This window comes from Callorhinus ursinus, unplaced genomic scaffold, assembly GCF_003265705.2.
Source record: "Callorhinus ursinus isolate GAN/ISIS: 27379988/994484 unplaced genomic scaffold, GSC_fseal_2.0 scaffold4, whole genome shotgun sequence".
Classification (NCBI taxonomy): domain Eukaryota; kingdom Metazoa; phylum Chordata; class Mammalia; order Carnivora; family Otariidae; genus Callorhinus; species Callorhinus ursinus.
This window is the reverse complement of record NW_027397066.1, coordinates 13,122,656-13,141,412: the sequence shown is the minus strand read 5'-3', so window position 1 is coordinate 13,141,412 and position 18,757 is coordinate 13,122,656. Positions and strand designations below refer to the sequence as shown.

Sequence of the window (18,757 nt, the reverse complement as noted above, 5' to 3'; positions counted from 1 at the left end):
CATCCATGTCATTGCAAGTGGCAAGATTTCATTTTTTCTGATGGCTGCATAATATTCCATTGTACATATATACCACATCTTCTTTCTCCATTCATCTGTTGATGGACATCTTGGCTCTTTCCATAGTTTGGGTATTATGGACATTGCTGCTGTAAACATTGGGGTGCACATACCACTTCAGATCACTACATTTGTATCTTTGGGGTAAATACCCAGTAGTGCAATTGCTGGGTCGTACAGTAGCTCTGTTTTCAACTTTTTGAGGAACCTCCATACTGTTTTCCAGAGTGGCTGCACCAGCTTGCATTCCCACCAACAGTGTAGGAGGGTTTCCCTTTCTCTGCATCCCCGCCAACATCTGTCATTTCCTGACTTGTTAATTTTAGCCATTCTGACTGGTATGAGGTGGTATCTCATTGAGATTTTGATTTGGATTTCCCTGATGCCAAGTGATGTAGAGCACTTTTTCATGTTGTCTGTTGGCCATTTGGATGTCTTCTTTGGAAAAATGTCTGTTCACGTCTTGAAAAGATAGAAGCAGAATTATGTCAAAAGTTTCTGTTTTCCTATGAGAAGATCAGAAATAGCACAGGTATACTGTGAATACAGAAATAATTCACTAAGTTAAAAAGGAGATACAGTAATTGATGCCTAGAAGTGCACAAAGTTGCCTTAAACACTCTTACCTACCTGTCACCTATTTGTGTTAACATTTATAAGCTAACAGACATAGTTTTCACATGATGCCTGCATGTTCATTGGTTAAATGATTGGGAGAAACCAGGTCCAGCTGAATCTAGGGAACCCATGCAAGGATTTTAGGTAATGTGTCTGAGTTTAGTGCAGAGATAACAGATACCTGGGAACATGAGATCTAAGAGTAGGGGTTCCTAACCCAAGCCTGGTGTGGAGTGTGGAAGAAAAGGGAGCTGAAGTGGGAGGTAAAAATGGCATGGAGTGGAACCAGTCAGATGGACAGGAAGAAGAACCCAGCCAAGGCAGACCACAAAACTCAGGTCACACATGGGTGAACCAGCATGGGGTGTGTGCACATGTGGGCAGGCCGAGTGTGAGTGTGTGTGTGTATGCGCAAGCACAACTTCACATATGGGCAGTTCAGTAGTGCTGTATAGCAAAGAGGTCAAGTGGGTGCCACTGATGGGATGGAGAAGAAAGCCTCTCGAACATGGCTGAAAGAGCTGAGAGTAGGGTAGAGACATCTGCGTGGACCACACTGGAATACCCAAGACCAACAGAGTCTGCAGCTGGTGTCCGGAAAGAGGTATATGTGTCTGGACCCTGCAGTGGCCCAGGGTGTGGGAAGGAGATGCCCTGAGACATCCCTAAGACTTGATTTTGAAGACAATGTAGGACTTTGTCACCTGCAGTAGAGGAAAGAGCCTTGATCAGAGATTTGGGGAATAAATTCAGATACCTATGCCCTATGTGACCATGAATGCACCTTTCATAAATCCATCACTTTTGGGGCCTTGGTTTGTACATCTGCAAAATAGGGCTGAAGGAGCTAATGTTAAAAGTACCTTTAGACACAACAGCCTATGATTCTCTTGTTTTTAGCCCAGGATGAGCAGAGCGTGATGATACTGTCATTCATACATTCAAGAACTATTTGAGACTGAAGAGGTGGCAGACAGTGTGCTATAATAAACATTTTCTTTTCTTCAGAGGGAAGGATTACATCCCCATTCCCAGAGCAAGTATATTCTCCTCCCTGCTGGAGAGGTTTCACCTTCATTGTTATTCTCTTGGGAACCGGGCACATTAAGTATGATTAAAAACAGGTCTGTATCTGGAGTTGAAGCTGGTGCTCTGAGATGAAAATCCTAGGTACCATGAACTAAGTTTCTTGTAAGAATAAAAGAAACCACAGCATGCTGGCCTTGCTCTAGCTAGTGTTCTGCGCTCCAAGTGTAGTATTAAGAGTCATCATTTATCTTCATTGTGGGAATTTGTCCTTTTATGAAAGAATTTTTTGGATGTGCACTTTACCCTCTTAGAAAGCTGGTAGTTTTGACAAATTCACAAAATATATTTCTAATTCCATTCTATTCCTGTTGCATCCCTGTAATTCTCACATTATTTCTGGAGGATTAGCAGACACACAGTTGTGGTGACATAATTAGTATTTGGAGGAGATAATAATGTCAAGGGGTTTTGTTGCTCTGAGAACCTAAATGGAAATATAAGGAGAGCAAAAGTTGGATTTGCGATATTTTTTTGGCATATACTGCGTGCTTGTTCAGAAAAATTTTTAGTTCCATAAATGAGATTGTTTAATGAAAACATGTTGAATAAGAAACAGTTAGAAGAAAGTATATTTTGTATTCTTTGCTTTATCCATAGCTTCCCTTCTGTAAGGAGAAAGCACTGCACTTTCTGCAGAATTCCCTCTCTGGTATGAAATGGTTAATCCTGAAAACTGTTTCAGGCAATAAAACACTGACTGGAATCTTTCCGACAATACTTTCCTTCTTGATCTTTTTTTATGACTAATTGAAATGAAAGCCCTGGGAAGCTTAATGTTAAGGAAACACTATGTGCTCTGTGATGTGATTCTGCAAAGGGGGTGTCTGTGTGGTGGGGAGCTCTCTGCTCTGGAATTTTAAGTTAGAGACCTAACTGAAGAATCAATATTTCAATTAGATGCTGTAGTGGGTTTGGGATTACTGCTACTGTAGCTGGAAGATTGCTGGGTCTTTTTGGGAGGGGTCACTACTGTGAGCTGTTTTTTATTTTCTTTTTAATCCTAGCTCTCAGAGTCTGTCTGCTTTGTCTGTGCTTGGACCACTGAGGTGACCAACTAGAAAAGAACAAAAAATGTAGATTACATTTGCATTATAGAAGTCCCAAAAGACTTCTAATAGCATGCTTCTTCAGTAGCCATCTGAGATGAAACAACCGGTGTCTCTTACTTTGTAAAGTCCTAGGAACAGTGCCCCTTTGAATTGATGGGACCCGTTTTCAAATCATGCTTCAATGATCACCTGGAGGCATAGTCAGTGGGGAGGTCCTAGAGACAGTATGGGTGGGCCTCCTGTACCCCACCCTGGATTTAGTCAGCCACAGTTGTTCCACTTTGATCTGTTTTATATACAGGCATACCTCATTTCATTGTGCTTTGCAGATACTGCATTTTTTTTTTTTTTTTTTTTTTTTTACAAATTAAAGTTTTATGGCAACCCTGCATCAAGCAAGTCTACCGGTGCCATTTTTTTCCAAAATCATTTGCTCACTTCATGTCTCTGTGTCACATTTTTGTAATTCCCTCAACATTTCAAACTCTTCCATTATTATTATACTTGAATTGCAGCAATCTCATGATAAAGTTTTAATGGATGAGGGGTTGCTTCTTATGGTTGAGCAAAGGAGGTGGTTTCTTGAGATGGAAACTATTCCTGGTGAAAATGCTGGGACGATTGTTGAAATGACAACAAAGACTGTGGAATATCACATAAACTTAATTGATAAAGCAATGGCAGGGTTTGGGAGAACTGACTCCAATTTTGAAAGAAGTTCTACTGTGGGTCAAATGCTATCAAATAGCCTCCCATGCTGCAGAAAAATTGTTCATGAAAGGAAAAGTCCATTGATGTGGCAAACTTCATTGTTGTCTTATTTTAAGAAATTGCTACAACCCCCCCAAACTTCAGCAGCCACCATCCTGATCAGCCAACAGCCATCAACATCAAGGCAAGATCCTCCACCAGCAAAAGATTATGAGTCACCGAAAGCTTAAATGATAGCCAGTGATTTTTAGCAATAAAGTATTTTTAAATTAAGGCATGCACATTGGTTTTTTTAGATGTAATGCTGTTGCACACTAATAAACTACCATTTAGCGTAAAGATAACCTTTATATGCACTGGGAGACCAAAAAATTCATTTGACTTGCTTTATCATGATGGTCTGGAACCAAACCTGCAGGATCTTCGAGATGTACCTATATTCGGTTTCATGTGAAATTTGATTTGAAATGATTTTGTTATTTACAAACCATGAGTAAAAACAACTGATGCTAGGTCCAGCTTCCCGGATTTTCTTGCAGACAGTCATCCAGTTTCCACTGAACCATTTCCAGGGTAAGGCACCCATGACTTTGTCATTTTATGTAAAATTACCCCCAGCACCAACGTGGATTCAAAATATTTGGGCCAAGATATTCCCACCTGCTTTTGAAATCTTTCTTCATCAGAACCACATTTTGTCACCAAATGCTGTTCCACAGTATAGCCAAGAATAGTTATTATAATCCTGGGAATAAATGGAATATCTTTCCCTCTTCCTTCCGATTATTCCAAAAGAGGCTCAGCAACTCCATGAAGCGATTATTTCTCCAGTCTTTTTTTATCTGTGTTTCTCTCAACACTTGCAGCATTTTTATCTAAAATCATGTCATATAATGTAGAACATGATCTGGAAGAGACATCAGAAATATTTATTCTTATCCAATGATCTTATATTCCCAAACTATCTACTGTACAACTACTGGTATGGCACTAGTATCATGAAAGCACAGAGTGTTGGCTAAGTTATAGAAAATGACGTCTTTATCTGTTTTTCCCACTAGCTCTCTGAGAACAGGGATTGTATTTTATTCAACTATCTATCCCCAGCCCCAAGAGCACTGCCTAGAACACAACAGGTACTTAACAAATGCATTTTGTAAATCTGGAATCAGAACACCTGTGTTTGAGTTCCTTCCAAGTCATTTACTGGCTGACCTTCAACAAAGCATTTCACTCCTCTGAGCTTCCACTTCCTCAAATGTAATTTAGTGGGAATAAGAACATTATCTCAGGTTGTTGAAAGAATTGAATGAAAGACTATGAAACACTATCAAAAGTGTGGGTGAAGAAATAAACAGATTATTTGAAGGATTTACAGTCCAAGCATTTATCAAGGTACTTAAAACTTTGTCTTAGGATCAAATTAAATCATAAGACTGCCACATACTTGAAACATTTTATTTGGCTCCTCATAGAGTCTTTATCAAATTTCTTTTAATTATAGTTCTTCAATTATTTCAGTGTGTATAAAATACACCATAAAAAAACAGTTACAAGGATCTTACAATTGTATTTCCTATAGAAATGTGTACAAGGAAGACATTTTCCTACAGTGCTCAGAATTCCCTATATACTCATTTAACATTTAGTGCCATGAAGAGAATTCTTTTAAAGGGCTAGGATACTTTGACATTTGAGAATGATGTAACTGACTATGTTACCATTTTTCCTTTGGCTGTTGGGAAGCTCAGAGCAAAATTTGAGGTTAAATTAGAGGAAATTAAATTACCAACAACAAAAGGTAACTGATCTAGTCACTCTTTTTGGTTCGTATTACATAGTCTTGTTTTCTTTTAACCTATACTTTTACCTAACCAGGAGCTGATTCACATTCATGGTAGATATTTAAAAATTATATTATTGAATGTGTTTCTCTAATTACTTATGGAATAATTAACTACACATAAATAAAATAGCTGGATATGAAATAACATTTTGTGAAACTTAAACATCTACTGTTGAAATGGCTAGTACTTAACTCAGCTTCTGAAAAGTTCAGAACAAAATTGAAATGGACCCTAACAGATATTTTCTTGTTAGAATCTGGGATGAATTTTTCGCTAGCTATAAGATAGATTGAGTTGCCCTGCCCAGTGCCGTCCTTCCTGTGCCAGTCCCTAGCCCCAGGGCCACCTCCCTTCACCCATGTCCATCACTCTGTGTGGAAACTCTGCCAGCATGTTGGACAAACTGCCCTACAAAGTCGCCAACATCAGCCTGGCCTCCTGGGGACACAAGGCCCTGGACATCGCAGAGAATGAGATGCAGGGCCTGATGCGCATGAGGGAAATGTACTCGGCCTCTAAGCCACTGAAGAGCACCCGCATCGCTGGCAGCCTACACATGACTGTGGAGACAGCTGTCCTCATTGAGACCCTCGTGGCCCTGAGTGCAGAGGTACGGTGGTCCAGCTGCAACATCTTCTCTACCCAGGACCATGCAGCTGCTGCCATTGCCAACGCTGGCATTCTAGTGTACACCCGGAAGGGTGAAATGGATGAGGAGTACCTGTGGTACATCAAGCAGATGCTGTAGTTCAAGGATGGGCCCTTCAACATAATTCTGGATGAACGGAGGTGACCTCGCCAACCTCATTCACACCAAGTACCCACAGCTCCTGTCAGGCATCCGAGGCATTTCTGAAGAGACCACAATGGGGGTCCACAACCTATACAAGATGATGGCCAACGGGAAGCTGAAGGTGCCTGCCATCAATGTCAATGACTGTCACCAAGAGCAAGTTTGACAACCTGTATGGCTGCCAGGAGTCTCTTATAGATGGCATCAAGTGGGCTACAGATGTGATGATTGCAGGCAAGGTGGCAGTGGTAGCAAGCTATGGCGATATGGGTAAAGGTTGTGCCCAGGCCCTGAGGGGTTTTGGGGCCCGTGTCATTATCACGGAGATTGACCCCATCAATGCACTGCAGGCTGCCATGGAGGGCTATGAGGTGACCACTATGGATGAGGCCTGTCAGGAGGGCAACATATTTGTCACCACCGCAGGCTGTACTGACATCATCCTTGGCCGGTAGGTGCCAGGTTGGGGGTCACGGGGAGCGAGGAAGAAGGCAGGCTTGGGGCTGCTCTTTGTCCCTGACAGTCTTCCATGGGTTGGCACTCCCCAACAGGCACTTTGAGCAGATGAAAGATGACTCCATCGTCTGTAACATTGGACACTTTGACGTGGAGATTGATGTCCAGTGGCTGAACGAAAATGCTGTGGAGAACGTGAACATCAAGCCCCAGGTGGACCGCTATGGGCTGAAAAATGGGCGTCATATCATCCCTGTTGGCTGAGGGCTGGCTGGTCAACCTGGGCTGCGCCATGGGTCATCCCAGCTTTGTGATGAGCAGCTCATTCACCAACCAAGTGCTGGCACAGATAGAGTTGTGGAACCACCCTGACAAGTATTCTGTTGGGGTCCACTTCCTGCTCAAGAAGCTGGATGATGCAGCAGCTGAAGCCCACCTGGGTAAGCTGAATGTGAAGCTGACCACACTGAGAAGCAGGCCCAGTACCTGGGCTTGTCCTGTGATGGCCCCTTCAAGCCTGATCATTAGCGCTACTGAGAACCAGGCCTATTGTTTGCCTTATAACTGCTGGTCTTGCTGGGATTCCACCTCTCTTCCCCACGAGCAAATGGCACCAAATTTGAGATAGTTTTGTTAATGTTCCCCACTTACTCCCCAGAGCTATCACTCCGTCTTTGGCCTCTGGTGCATCCCTCACACTGTTGTAAGTGTGGCAGAGGGAACTGAGAAGCCCCTTCTCAAGCCCTGGTCATGATAAAAGTACACAGGAGATACCCACAGGGAACCATGAGCTCAGGGGTTTTGGAACTGCTCACTCAGGCAGTCCTTACTTGGGTTGGAAGTCAACAATGGTGGTCACAAAGTGCATGCACTTTACCATCTAGGCCCTCACCTGGCCTGTGGACCTTGTACACTTGTTCTTAGTTTACTGGTTTGCTGGTTCCTCAGCCCATGACAGATGACAATGAATTATATCAAAGAACAGGGAGGAACTTTTGGGAGTTTGATGCCCCTGAGAGCCCACCTTAGTGCTGGGCATTCTCTTTTTTAAGAGGTTTCACAGAACAATGAGGTTAGTACTTTCAATTTCTATTTTACAGAGGTTAGAATATACTGTTAAGGGACAGCCAAAAAAGGATAAGAGGAGTGAGAACCATAGGTTGAGAGAGGCCAGAGAATCATTAAAAGCAGGCATAGATCTACCACCTCTTTGTAACATGATGGTTCCTATCACAACCCTGGATCAAAAAGATTAATTTGGTTTATAATGTTTAATTAATGTTTATAATGTTAAAAGAGAGCAGGAAGGTGGGTAAATAAAAATTTTGGTGCCTAAAAAAAAAAGATTGAGTTGCATCAAGGAAAACAACTAGTCATATCCATGATATATGACATGAAACCAGGGGTCTCTGCCTGCCTGATGCATTGTAATCCACTATTGCATTCTTAGAGATTATTTTCCCCAAATAAGATGCTGAATATGAGAGCAATGGCTGGAAGAACATGTATTTCATTGGCTCAGAGTACTGGAGGTTCAGGTGTGAATAACTTCCTTGTAGGGAGCATTGTGGGAGAGAAAAGGGGTGATATTCAATGTCCAACCTCTCTTCCTCTTTAGAGATAGTTCTCATTATGTATGTAGATTTGGTGGGTTGCAGAGCCCACTTAACACCATGTGAAGGATGAAATCTGGGAGAGTCTCATGACAGCCCCTAAGTAGCCTAGGGCATAAGTATATAACTTAAGTTGATGCAAAATGAGTGCAGCCTTCGACTTTAGCTTTATAGTTGAGCTTTTTGTTATAGTGAAATGCATAAAACTTTCAAAGCCACAAACAAAATCCTGCTGAAGATAAAGTGGATACAGAGGGGAGGGAAGTGCTCGAGAGAAGGCAGAAAATGGGTCTAGAACTGTGATCCTACTACATCTGAAACCTGCCCCATCTCTGAAATTTCCAATTATTGTTTAAGTTAATTTAAGTTAGGCTTTGTATTATTTACAACCAAAGCACTGTAACTGGTATAGCCCTTGCCCTCAAGTCTAATAATTAATCTATATATCTAAGTTTATGAAGGTCTAATAGATGCTGGGAATAGCTTAGAAGCTATATACTATTAACTGTGCTCTATCAGGAAATGCAAAAGCACCAATTCCAGAAAATCCATTATATTTTGAGTGGGGGAAAAAAGTGTAAAGTGAAAACAACACTGGGCCTGTGAAAATTATTGTAAACTAGATAGCATTCAAAACTCAGAGGAAGCACAGTTGTTGGAAAATGATTTACCACTGGATCCAAAAGAACATTTTAGGATTTTTTTTTTTTTTGAAACCTCAATAATGTCAGAAGAACATGGCCTCTCTGGGAGACGAAAAACTAATATGAAAGCTAATAGAATAAGAAATAATGTGACGGTATAAATTCAAAAGTCAAAAGGATAAGATGTAAAGGCAACAAAATGAAGTGAGGAGGGATCTGAGTAAGGAAAAGGATGATTAAAAGGAAGCGATTATTGCAATCAGAGAATTAGAATCTGTATTTGAGGAAGTAAAGAGTAAATTTGACCTTAGAAAATCAAATTACATGAAAATTAAACTTCAGAAGCATTCTGAGAGAGACAGAGGTTATGTGTAAACAGAGGAAAATCATCACCTCTAAGTTAGTTAGGTGATAGGTGATTTTTTCCCCTTTTGTTTATTAGTTTTTAAAAACATTTCTTTTATAATGAGTATGTATTAATTTTTATAAGAAAAAGATTTGTTTTCAAATTGTGTTTTTATTGTGTATTCCACTCCTGGGTATCTACCCAATCTGAAATTCCTCAGGATACAAAAAAAATCATAATCATAATTTTCATAAGAAAGAACAGTCAAAAGGCCCCTACATTGTGGTGATACAGATGTTGGAATTATCTAACAAAACTTTAATGCAGCTATTGTAAAAATGTTTCAAGAATGAATGCAAACACTGTTAAAATGAATAGAGGGATAGAAGTCTCAGAGAAAAGTATAAGGTAAAAAGAAGAACAAATGAAAATTTAGAATTGAGAAGTACAAAAACAAAATTAAAAATTAACAAGAGGCATTCATAGCAGAATGAATATGAGAGAGGAGAAAGTCAATGAACTTGAAGATAGGTCAATAGAAATCATCCAATCTGAACAGTATAGGCAGACAATACCAAAAAGTCTAACATTTGTGTTTTTAGAGTTCAAGAAGAAGAGGAGGTGCAGTGCTGATAAAATATTTGAAGCAATGTGATTAAAAATGTCCCGAAGTTGACAAAAGAAACAAATCTATATATTTAAAAAGTGTAGTAAACCCTAAACAGGATAAACCCAAAGAAATCTATTCTTGGGTGCATTATAATAAAATGGATGAAAACAAAAAGCAGAAAAAAAATTGAAAGCAGCTGGAGAAAATTGATGCATTACCTAGAAGTAAACAATGACTCAAATGGCAACAGATTTCTCACTGAAAACCATGGGGTTCAGAAGGAAGGGACACAATATTTTTAAATGCTGAAGTATAAAGGAAATTCTATATTCAGTGAAAATATCCTTCATCAATTAAGATGAAATAAAGACATGCTTGGATAAAGGAAAGCTAAGAGAAGTCATTCCCAGTAGCCTTGCTCTAGAAGAATTGCTAAAGGGAATTTCTATAGATAGAAGGATAGCAAATGACAGCAAAAGGAAATCTGGAACATCAGGAATAAAGGAAAGAGAACAGAAATGGGAAATACCCGGGTAAATATTACAGACTGTCCTTCTCCTGTTGGGTCATTTGAAATGTTTGTTGGTTTAAAGCAAAAATTATAATATTGTCTGATGGGGTATTCAAGGGAAGGACACATAAAAATAAGTCAACAGCATTCTAAAAAGGAGAGGGTGAAAGGATTTATATGGTAACGAAGTTCCTACATTCCACACAAAATGATAAAATATTGATTTTAAGTAAACTGTTCAAAGTTAAGTATGGATATTGTAATCCCTAGAGAAACCATTAAAAATATACAAAGAGATATTTGAAAATACATTAGATAGATTAAAATAGAGTACTAAAAAATGTTTATATAAACTAAAAGCAGGTAGGAAGTGGGAAATAGAGAAAAAGAAAAATTGAGGAAACAAACAGAAAACAAAATAATAAAATGGAAATATTAAATATAAACATATAAATACTTGTATTAATTATAAATGGTCTAAACACTCCAACTAAAATACAGAGATTGTCAGAATGGATTCAAAAGCACTATTTTACTGTATGAGGTCTACAAGAAACTCACTGTAATATAATTATATAGGTATGCTAAGAGTATAAGGATGGAAATACATATACCATGGAAAACACTAATCAAAAGAAAACTAGAGTGGCTATATTTATATTAAAATAGACTTCAGAACAAAGAAAATTACCAGGAATAAAGAAGGACTATATATATTGATAAAAGTGTCAATTTTCCAAGAAGATATAAAAATCCTAAATATGCATGACTGAAGAATTGAGCTTTACAATATGTAAAGCAACAACCATCAGAACTAAAAGGAGAAATAGATACTTCTATAATTATAATTAGAGACTTAAAAACTCATTTGTCTGCAATTGATAAAGTAAGTAGAGAGAAAAATTTTCAAGTATGTAGGACTGAACACTATCTGAAACCAACTTGATCTAATTGATATTTATAAAATACTTCACCTAATAACAGCAGCATACACCCTTCTTTCCAATTGCACAAGGAATATTCCTCAAGATAGATCATAAGAGGTAAAAGAATTTAAATCATGCATAGTACATTCTTGGACTTTGATATAATTAAAACAGAAATGAATAACCAAAAGGTAATGGGAAACTATCCAAACACCATGGATCAAAGGAGAAGTTTTTTTTTTTTTTTAAAGATTTTGTTTATTCATTTGAGAGAGAGAAGAAGAGACAGTGAGAGAGCACAGTGGGGAGGAGAGGGAGAAGCGGGCTCCCTGCGGAGCAAAGAGCCCAATGTGGGGCTCTATACCAGGACCCTGGGATAATGACCTGAGGCTAAGGCAGACGCTTAACCAACTGAGACACCCAGGCACCCCTCAAAGAGGAAGTTTTAAAGGAAATTTAAAATATATTGAACTGAATGAAAATGAAATCAGAACATATCAAAATTTCTGGGTTGCTGAGAAGCAGTACTGAGAGGGAACTTTATAGCATTCATTGCTTATGTTAAAAAGTCTTATGTCAACAATCTAAGTTTCCATCTTAAGAAACTAGAAAAAGAGGAGCAGAATTAATAAAACCAAGCAGAAGGGAGGAAATTGTAAAGATAAGAGCAGAAATCATTGAAATCCAACAGATGAAAACAGAAAAAAGAAGGCAGAAAACCATAGAGAAAATTGATTATGCCAGAACTGAACTCAACAAGTTGAGATCTCTCTTGCAAGCTTGACAGAAAGAGAGAGGAGGAGGGGGGAGAAAGACATAAATTACCAACATTAGAAATGAAAGATAGGATATCATTACAGACTCTGTAGACATTACAACCACAAACAACTCTACACATATACATTTGATAATTTAAATAAAATGGATCAATTCTCTGAAAACCACAAACTACTGAAATTTATCCTAATTGAAATAACTAATCTGAATAGCCTTGTAATTATTACAGAAATTGAATTCATAGTTAAGCATCTTCTGAAATGAAATATCCAGGCATGTTATAGTTTTGCTGGCAAGTTCCACCAAACTTTTACAGAATAAATAACACCAATTTTACATAATCTCTTCCAGAAAACAAAAGATGAGGGAGTAATTTCCAACTTGTTTTATAAGGCCACCATTACCCTAATATTAAAACCAGACAAGAAAAGAAAACTACAGACCAATATCCCTCATGAACCTGTCACAAAAACCTTCAACAAAAATATTAGAGTGGAATCCATGACCAAATAGGGTTTATCCTGAGAATGTAAAGCTGTTTCAATATTCAAAAATCAATCACTATCATTGTGATGGTTAATTTCATGTGTCAACTTGATTGAGCCACAGTGTGCACAGATATTTGGTCAAAAATTATTCTAGGTATTTCTGTGAAGGTGTTTTTGGATAAGATTAACATTTGAGTCAGTAGAATAAGTAAGGAGGTTACCATCCACTCCGTGAGTCAGCCTCATCCAATTACTTGAGGCCTGAAAAACAAAAGGCTAAACCTCCCCTGAATGAGAGAGAATTCTTCTGCCTGATAGTCTTTGATCTGGAACATCAGCTTTTCCTGGTTCTACAGCAGCCTGCCAGCCTTCAGACTCAAACTGGGGCATTGGCTCTGAGATTAGGGACTTGCCAGCTTCTATGATCACATGAGCCAGTTCCTTATAATAAATATATTTATTTATTATTTTGGTTCTATTTCTCCGGAGAACCCTGACGAATGCAGTAGTCTACAGATTAACCCTCTATAAAAGAAAAAAAAAACATAATTTTATCAACTGACACAGAAAAATCATTTGACAAAATTTCGCATCCACTCAAGACGAAATCTCTCAACAAAGACAGAACTTCCTCAATAATAATAACTTCCTGATAATGAGCATCTACAGAAAAACTACTGGTAACATTATTAGTGGCAAAAGACTGCATGCTTTCTCCCTAAAATGAGGAACAGGCACTTGTATTCAATATCAGACTGAAAATTATAACCAGTGCAATAAGGCAAGAAAAAGGCATATAAATCATATAAACTAGGAAGGAGGAAGCGAGACTATTCATATTTTTAGATGACATGATTGTCTATGTTGAAAATCCCAAGGCATAAACACTCTTTGGACTAATAAGTGAGTTCAGCAAGTTTGCAAGATACAAGATCAACACAAAAGAAATCAATCTCATTTCTACACACTAACAATAAACCTATGGAAATAAAAAAAAATTTTATTTATTTGAGAGAGAATGAGAGAGAGAGAGAGCACATGAGAGGGGGGAGGGTCAGAGGGAGAAGCAGACTCCCTGCCCAGAAGGGAGCCCCATGTGGGACTCGATCCCGGAACTCCAGGACCATGACCTGAGCCGAACCAACTGAGCCACCCAGGCGCCCCTGGTAATCAAAATTTAGAAGACAATAAAAAATGAAATACTTAGCAATACACCTAGTAAAACATGTACAGAATCTATATGCTAAAAACTACAAAATACTAATTAAAGAAACAAAAACTACCTAAATAAATGGGCAGATATATAGTGCTTAGAATTGGAAGACTTAAAAAAGATATCAATTCTCCCCAAAGTGATCTATAAATTGAATGCAATTCCAATCAAAACCTAAGCAGGCTTTTTATCATATATATACAAACTGGTTTTAAAACTTACATGAAAAGGCAGGGCCCCTAGGTGGCTCAGTTGGTTAAGCGACTGCCTTTGGCTCAGGTCATGGTCCTGGGGTCCTGGGATCGAACCCCACATCGGGCTCCCTGCTCAGCAGGGGAGTCTGCTTCTCCCCCTCCTCCTGCTCATGCTCTCTCATTCACTCTCTCTCTTTCAAATAAATAAATAAAATCTTTAAAAAAAATTATGTGAAAAGGCAAATGACCTATAATTGTCAAAACAATTTTGAAAAGGAAAAACAAAGTTGTAGAAATCTCACTACTTGATTTTAAGACTTAACTTTAAAGCTATAGTAATCACTGGCATCATGGGGTGGAGAGAAATGAGCATCAGTAAGAAGTGAGATGCAAAACAGGTTAAAATTCTGAAGGGCTAGGAAACAAGTTGATGATGTAATGAGCTGAAAGGAACCTCCCGTTCAGATTTTGAATAATTAAAATAATACATCTTGGTAGAAGATGAACTTAGCAAGCCAGAAGACTTGGGGACACCCAGGTGGCTATCTGAGTTACTATCATGTTTCTTTCCTCATACTTAAAATATTATCTAAACCAAACATACATGTAATGTTTGACACAGCAGTTTAAAATGATTATGAAGCCCACTTGGTAACTTTTCTCCATCTAGCCATCTTATTGAAATAACAGAAGAAGTGTAAAATCAGGAAGAATTTCAACAGAGTACTGGACAGCCAGGAGCAATGAGTTCAGCAGATCAGCAACCCTGGGGAATTTCTGGGAGATATACAGAAAACGGATCAAATCTATGATGAAGCAGTTGTGGGACAATGCGTGACGCAATGCAGGTTATAAAAAGAAGACCTCTGAAAAATTCAAGGTCCCCAAAAGAACCCTGGAAAACCCACAATATCTGGCAATGGCTGGAAGTGGGAAGAGGCTTTGAGAGAACTGGCAGGGTTACTAATGAAAAGGCTGCCCCATAGCTGAGCCTCTCCGGCACTTTCAGAGTGGTTAGCTTTAGGATTTGTCCTCAGCATAAATCTGTGAGAACCTTTCCTGATAAAATGGTTGATTTGCCTGGCTTTTCTTAGCCTGTGCTTTAGAGATGGAGAGAGGTGTAGGATCGTGCCACAGATAGGGTCTGCCTGCTGCCAGGTGGCCAGAGCCCCCACACCCCAGAGGCAGATGCACTCCTCATGCCTCAGCCTCTTTCGAGTGAACGCCTGCAATTACAATCCATTGTCACCTGTGCTGAGAACAACCTCCCCCACTACCAGCGCCAAGTTCTCCATTAGGTACAATAGGCCTAGTGCCTGGGCCCATGACGTTGTTAGAAGCCCAAGAAAATGTTCTAATTATTTTTTAAAACCAGAATTTAAAAAATGAGTATAACCCAGCCTGGATTATGTTTATTTTAGAGCGATGCAGTAATAAACTATAATTTAAAATATTTTTTACAGAGGAAGTGGCCCATGAAAGTCATAATGTTGCTGTGCTCACTACTAATGTTAATCATTGTATATCCTCTTTCTAAGTATAAACAGAAAGTCAAGAATCATCAAATATTTGAAAAAAAACCCACACAAATAAAATAGCAAACCCATCTGAAAAGAATAGAGGGAAATAGAGTTAATGGAGAAAAGGCACATACAATTTTGAAAATTCTAATCAGTATTTTCAAAGAGAGTTGAGAGCATTTCATGTGTAAAAAATAAAAAAAGAAGATTCTCTAGAAGCTAATAATTATTGAGCATTTCATTTTAAGCCTTTTCCATGTACTGCCTTTTTCATGCCCAGCCTTATTTAATACCCTAAAAATCCTATGGACTAGGTACTATTATGAGGTCTATCTTATAGAAAGGAAACCAACCAACGCACAGAGAAGTTAAATAACTTGCCCAAGGTCACAGAGGTTATAAATGGCAGAGGACTGAATTTGAAGTAGTTTTTACAATTTCAAAATAGGATTGCTGAAATAAAAGATTCCTTAGATAGACCTAATAATAAAATGATCACAGACATGCCTGAAGATCATGAAAGACTGAGTGAAGGAATTCTTCCAGAATGGATAGAAAAGGACAGAGATATAAAAAATTTAAGATTGAAGTTAAGAAACAGAAGCAATGGAGCCTATCAGCCAAGAGTGATACAACAGGAGAGAACAGGGAAGCAGAACAAGGTACTCACTGAGGAAAATTTCCCTGAACCAGAGAGAGACAGACATTTGGGATAGAAAGAACTTGCTTTGAGAAAATCACCTGCCACCTGCCATAGACATGGTGAAATTTGGGGAGTGCCAAGGAAGAGGAAAAGGGGTTACAAGCTTCCTGAAAGAGAAATAGAAGTGACACTGGGAAATGCCATTGCCATATGAAAACTATAAAGGGTCTCATTGGTCTGCTGAGCCTGGCAGAGCAGAAAGAGGGGGGACATCTGGCACCTTGATACATGGTAGAGTTGCTAAATTCGCCAACCCTGGAAGGGTCTATGTCCAGGCTTCTAGTTGTGAGATACCAAATGCTGCCATTCTGCAAACAACTGCTTGTGTGTTGGGGCAGGGGGCGGCGGGGGTGAATCTCTTTCTTGAGGGTGAAAGCATCTTGATTGGTACATAAACTCCATAGAAGAGAGGTTGAATATGAAACACACTGATGAGCAAAGGAACCAGCTGAGCTTATAATTTTGTCTAAATAATTGTTATTAATGAAACTGAAATTAAGTGGAAAAGATTTCCAGAACATAAGAAGCATAATGTTAAAAAAAAAATAAAAAAATCTGAAAGAAATAAAATTCCAGGTGTTTTCAACAAAACCTGGAGGAAATGGTGGTGCAGAGGAGACCTAAATCTCTGCTAAAGATTCTGCCCACTGGGTAGGAAACAGGAGAGCCCTAGCTCAGCAGTACTCAACCCTGGACGCACACTAACACTGCATTACACCTTTAGTGCTGACATTCAGGCCCCACCCCAGATGAAGAAAATCTGGCTTCAGTGCCTGGTTATCACATGTTTTTAAATACATGTCACCTTACATGCTTTTTAAAACAAGGGTAACGAATTTCTATCAGGCCAATGCTAACAAAAGAGAGGCAGAGTAACCATATTAATACCTCTCAAAATAGATTCAAGATCAAGAATCTTAAATGAGACACAGAAAGATCCTTTATTTTGACATAGCAGATAAGAACTGCTCTACAATGTATGGAGTGTTAGCATTCTTATTAATCCAAATTACTTTAATATTTGCTTTAATCCCATCCATCTGATTGACAAGAAGACCAGTGGGCTCCCTTGGGGAGTTGGGCCCCCTCATTACCCTTCCTAAGAACTTCGGGAGCCTGGACAGCCTACAGAGCTTGTCCATCCCACTTTGCCTCCAAAGTGAGAAGAGCCCAGCCTCCATACCTCTTCTCTGCAGTTACCTCTCACTGCTGTGCAGTAAACACAGGCCCTTCTCAGTCCTCCTCATGCTGCTAGACCACACTGGAGCAGAGTCTCTTTCACATAGGCTGCTGCTATATCTCACTGGCCCAGCTACTGCATCCAAGCCATGCGGTTTTTGGAAGAAAGCATCTCTACTTACTCAGGGTCACACTTCTCCTTTCAGACATACATCTGTCTTTGCTGAAGTTTTATGCCTTAAATCTATCCATCTGCCTGATGTGAAACAGCAGTACTCTTGATAGTGTAGAATTCATTGTGGGAGTAACAGATTTCGCTGCATAAATCACCCCAAATCTTATTGGCCTAAAACAACAACCATTAGTTATTGCTCCAAATCAGTGGGTGGGGTGGTTCTGCTGAATAGCCTGATTTCGGCTGGATCTACTCACGTATCTATCTATGGTCAGCTGGAAGATCAGATGGGGTCTGTCTGGTCTAGGATGTGTCCTCCGCTGGAATATCTTGTCTGTGTTCCCTGTGGCCTTCATCCTCCAGCAGGCTATTTGAGCTTGTTCATGTCATAGTGACAGGGTTCTAAAACAAGAGGGGAAGTATGCAAGGGCCCTTGGGGCATAGGTTTTGAATTGGCATAATTCTATGGTGAAAGCAAGTCATGAGGTCAGCCCAGACTCAGAGGTTGAGGAAATAGACCCTTCCTCTTGGGAAAATCTGCAAAGTCACATTGCAAAGATACATGGATACCGACAAGGGTTGTCAGTTTCCATCTCTAGAAGCTCCAAAACTTAATTCCTGTCCCTTTCTTGGGCCAGGGTCACCACATTTAGTTGCAAGGCTGCATATTACAAAATTCCAGCAGACAGGATTCACATAGTAATTTTGTTCCGCAAGGAACAAATCCCATCACTCTTTCTTAAGATGCCCTTCAGATACCTGATGAGATCTGTGCTCTCATCTCTCTCTGTCTCTCTCTCTGTCTCTCTCTCTCTCTCTCACACACACACACACACACACACACACACACACACACACACACACACAGTTACCAAGGGCAGCTTAGTCTACTATAAAATTGGTTCCTGGGACATGAAAACCAAGTCTGCTATTCTAAAATTCAGCTAAGAATCCTCATATACTACAGGTTTAAATATACTGATTCTCTTTAACATCAGCTACTTTACATGGTGGTATTAAACTTGCTTAGGCAACAGAAAATTTACCCTGTTGATCCTTTAAAATAAATATTTATAAGTTCCATTTTCAGAAAGATTTTTTTTTAATGTCTATTGGTTTGTACTATCTACAGCTAAATGTATTCTGCAGGTCGTTTAACATTAAAATTTCCAACAAATAATCCCCAGGCTTAAATATACATTTCTGGTGAGGCTGTGAGATCATTCATGTAAATG

At 39.1% G+C, this 18,757-nt stretch overlaps 1 pseudogene; it reads left to right on the top strand.

Annotated features, from left to right (window-relative positions):
* The first annotated feature begins 5,690 nt into the window (after positions 1-5,690).
* On the top strand, positions 5,691-7,160 carry LOC112835772 (adenosylhomocysteinase-like; annotated as a pseudogene).
* Positions 7,161-18,757: the final 11,597 nt, after the last annotated feature.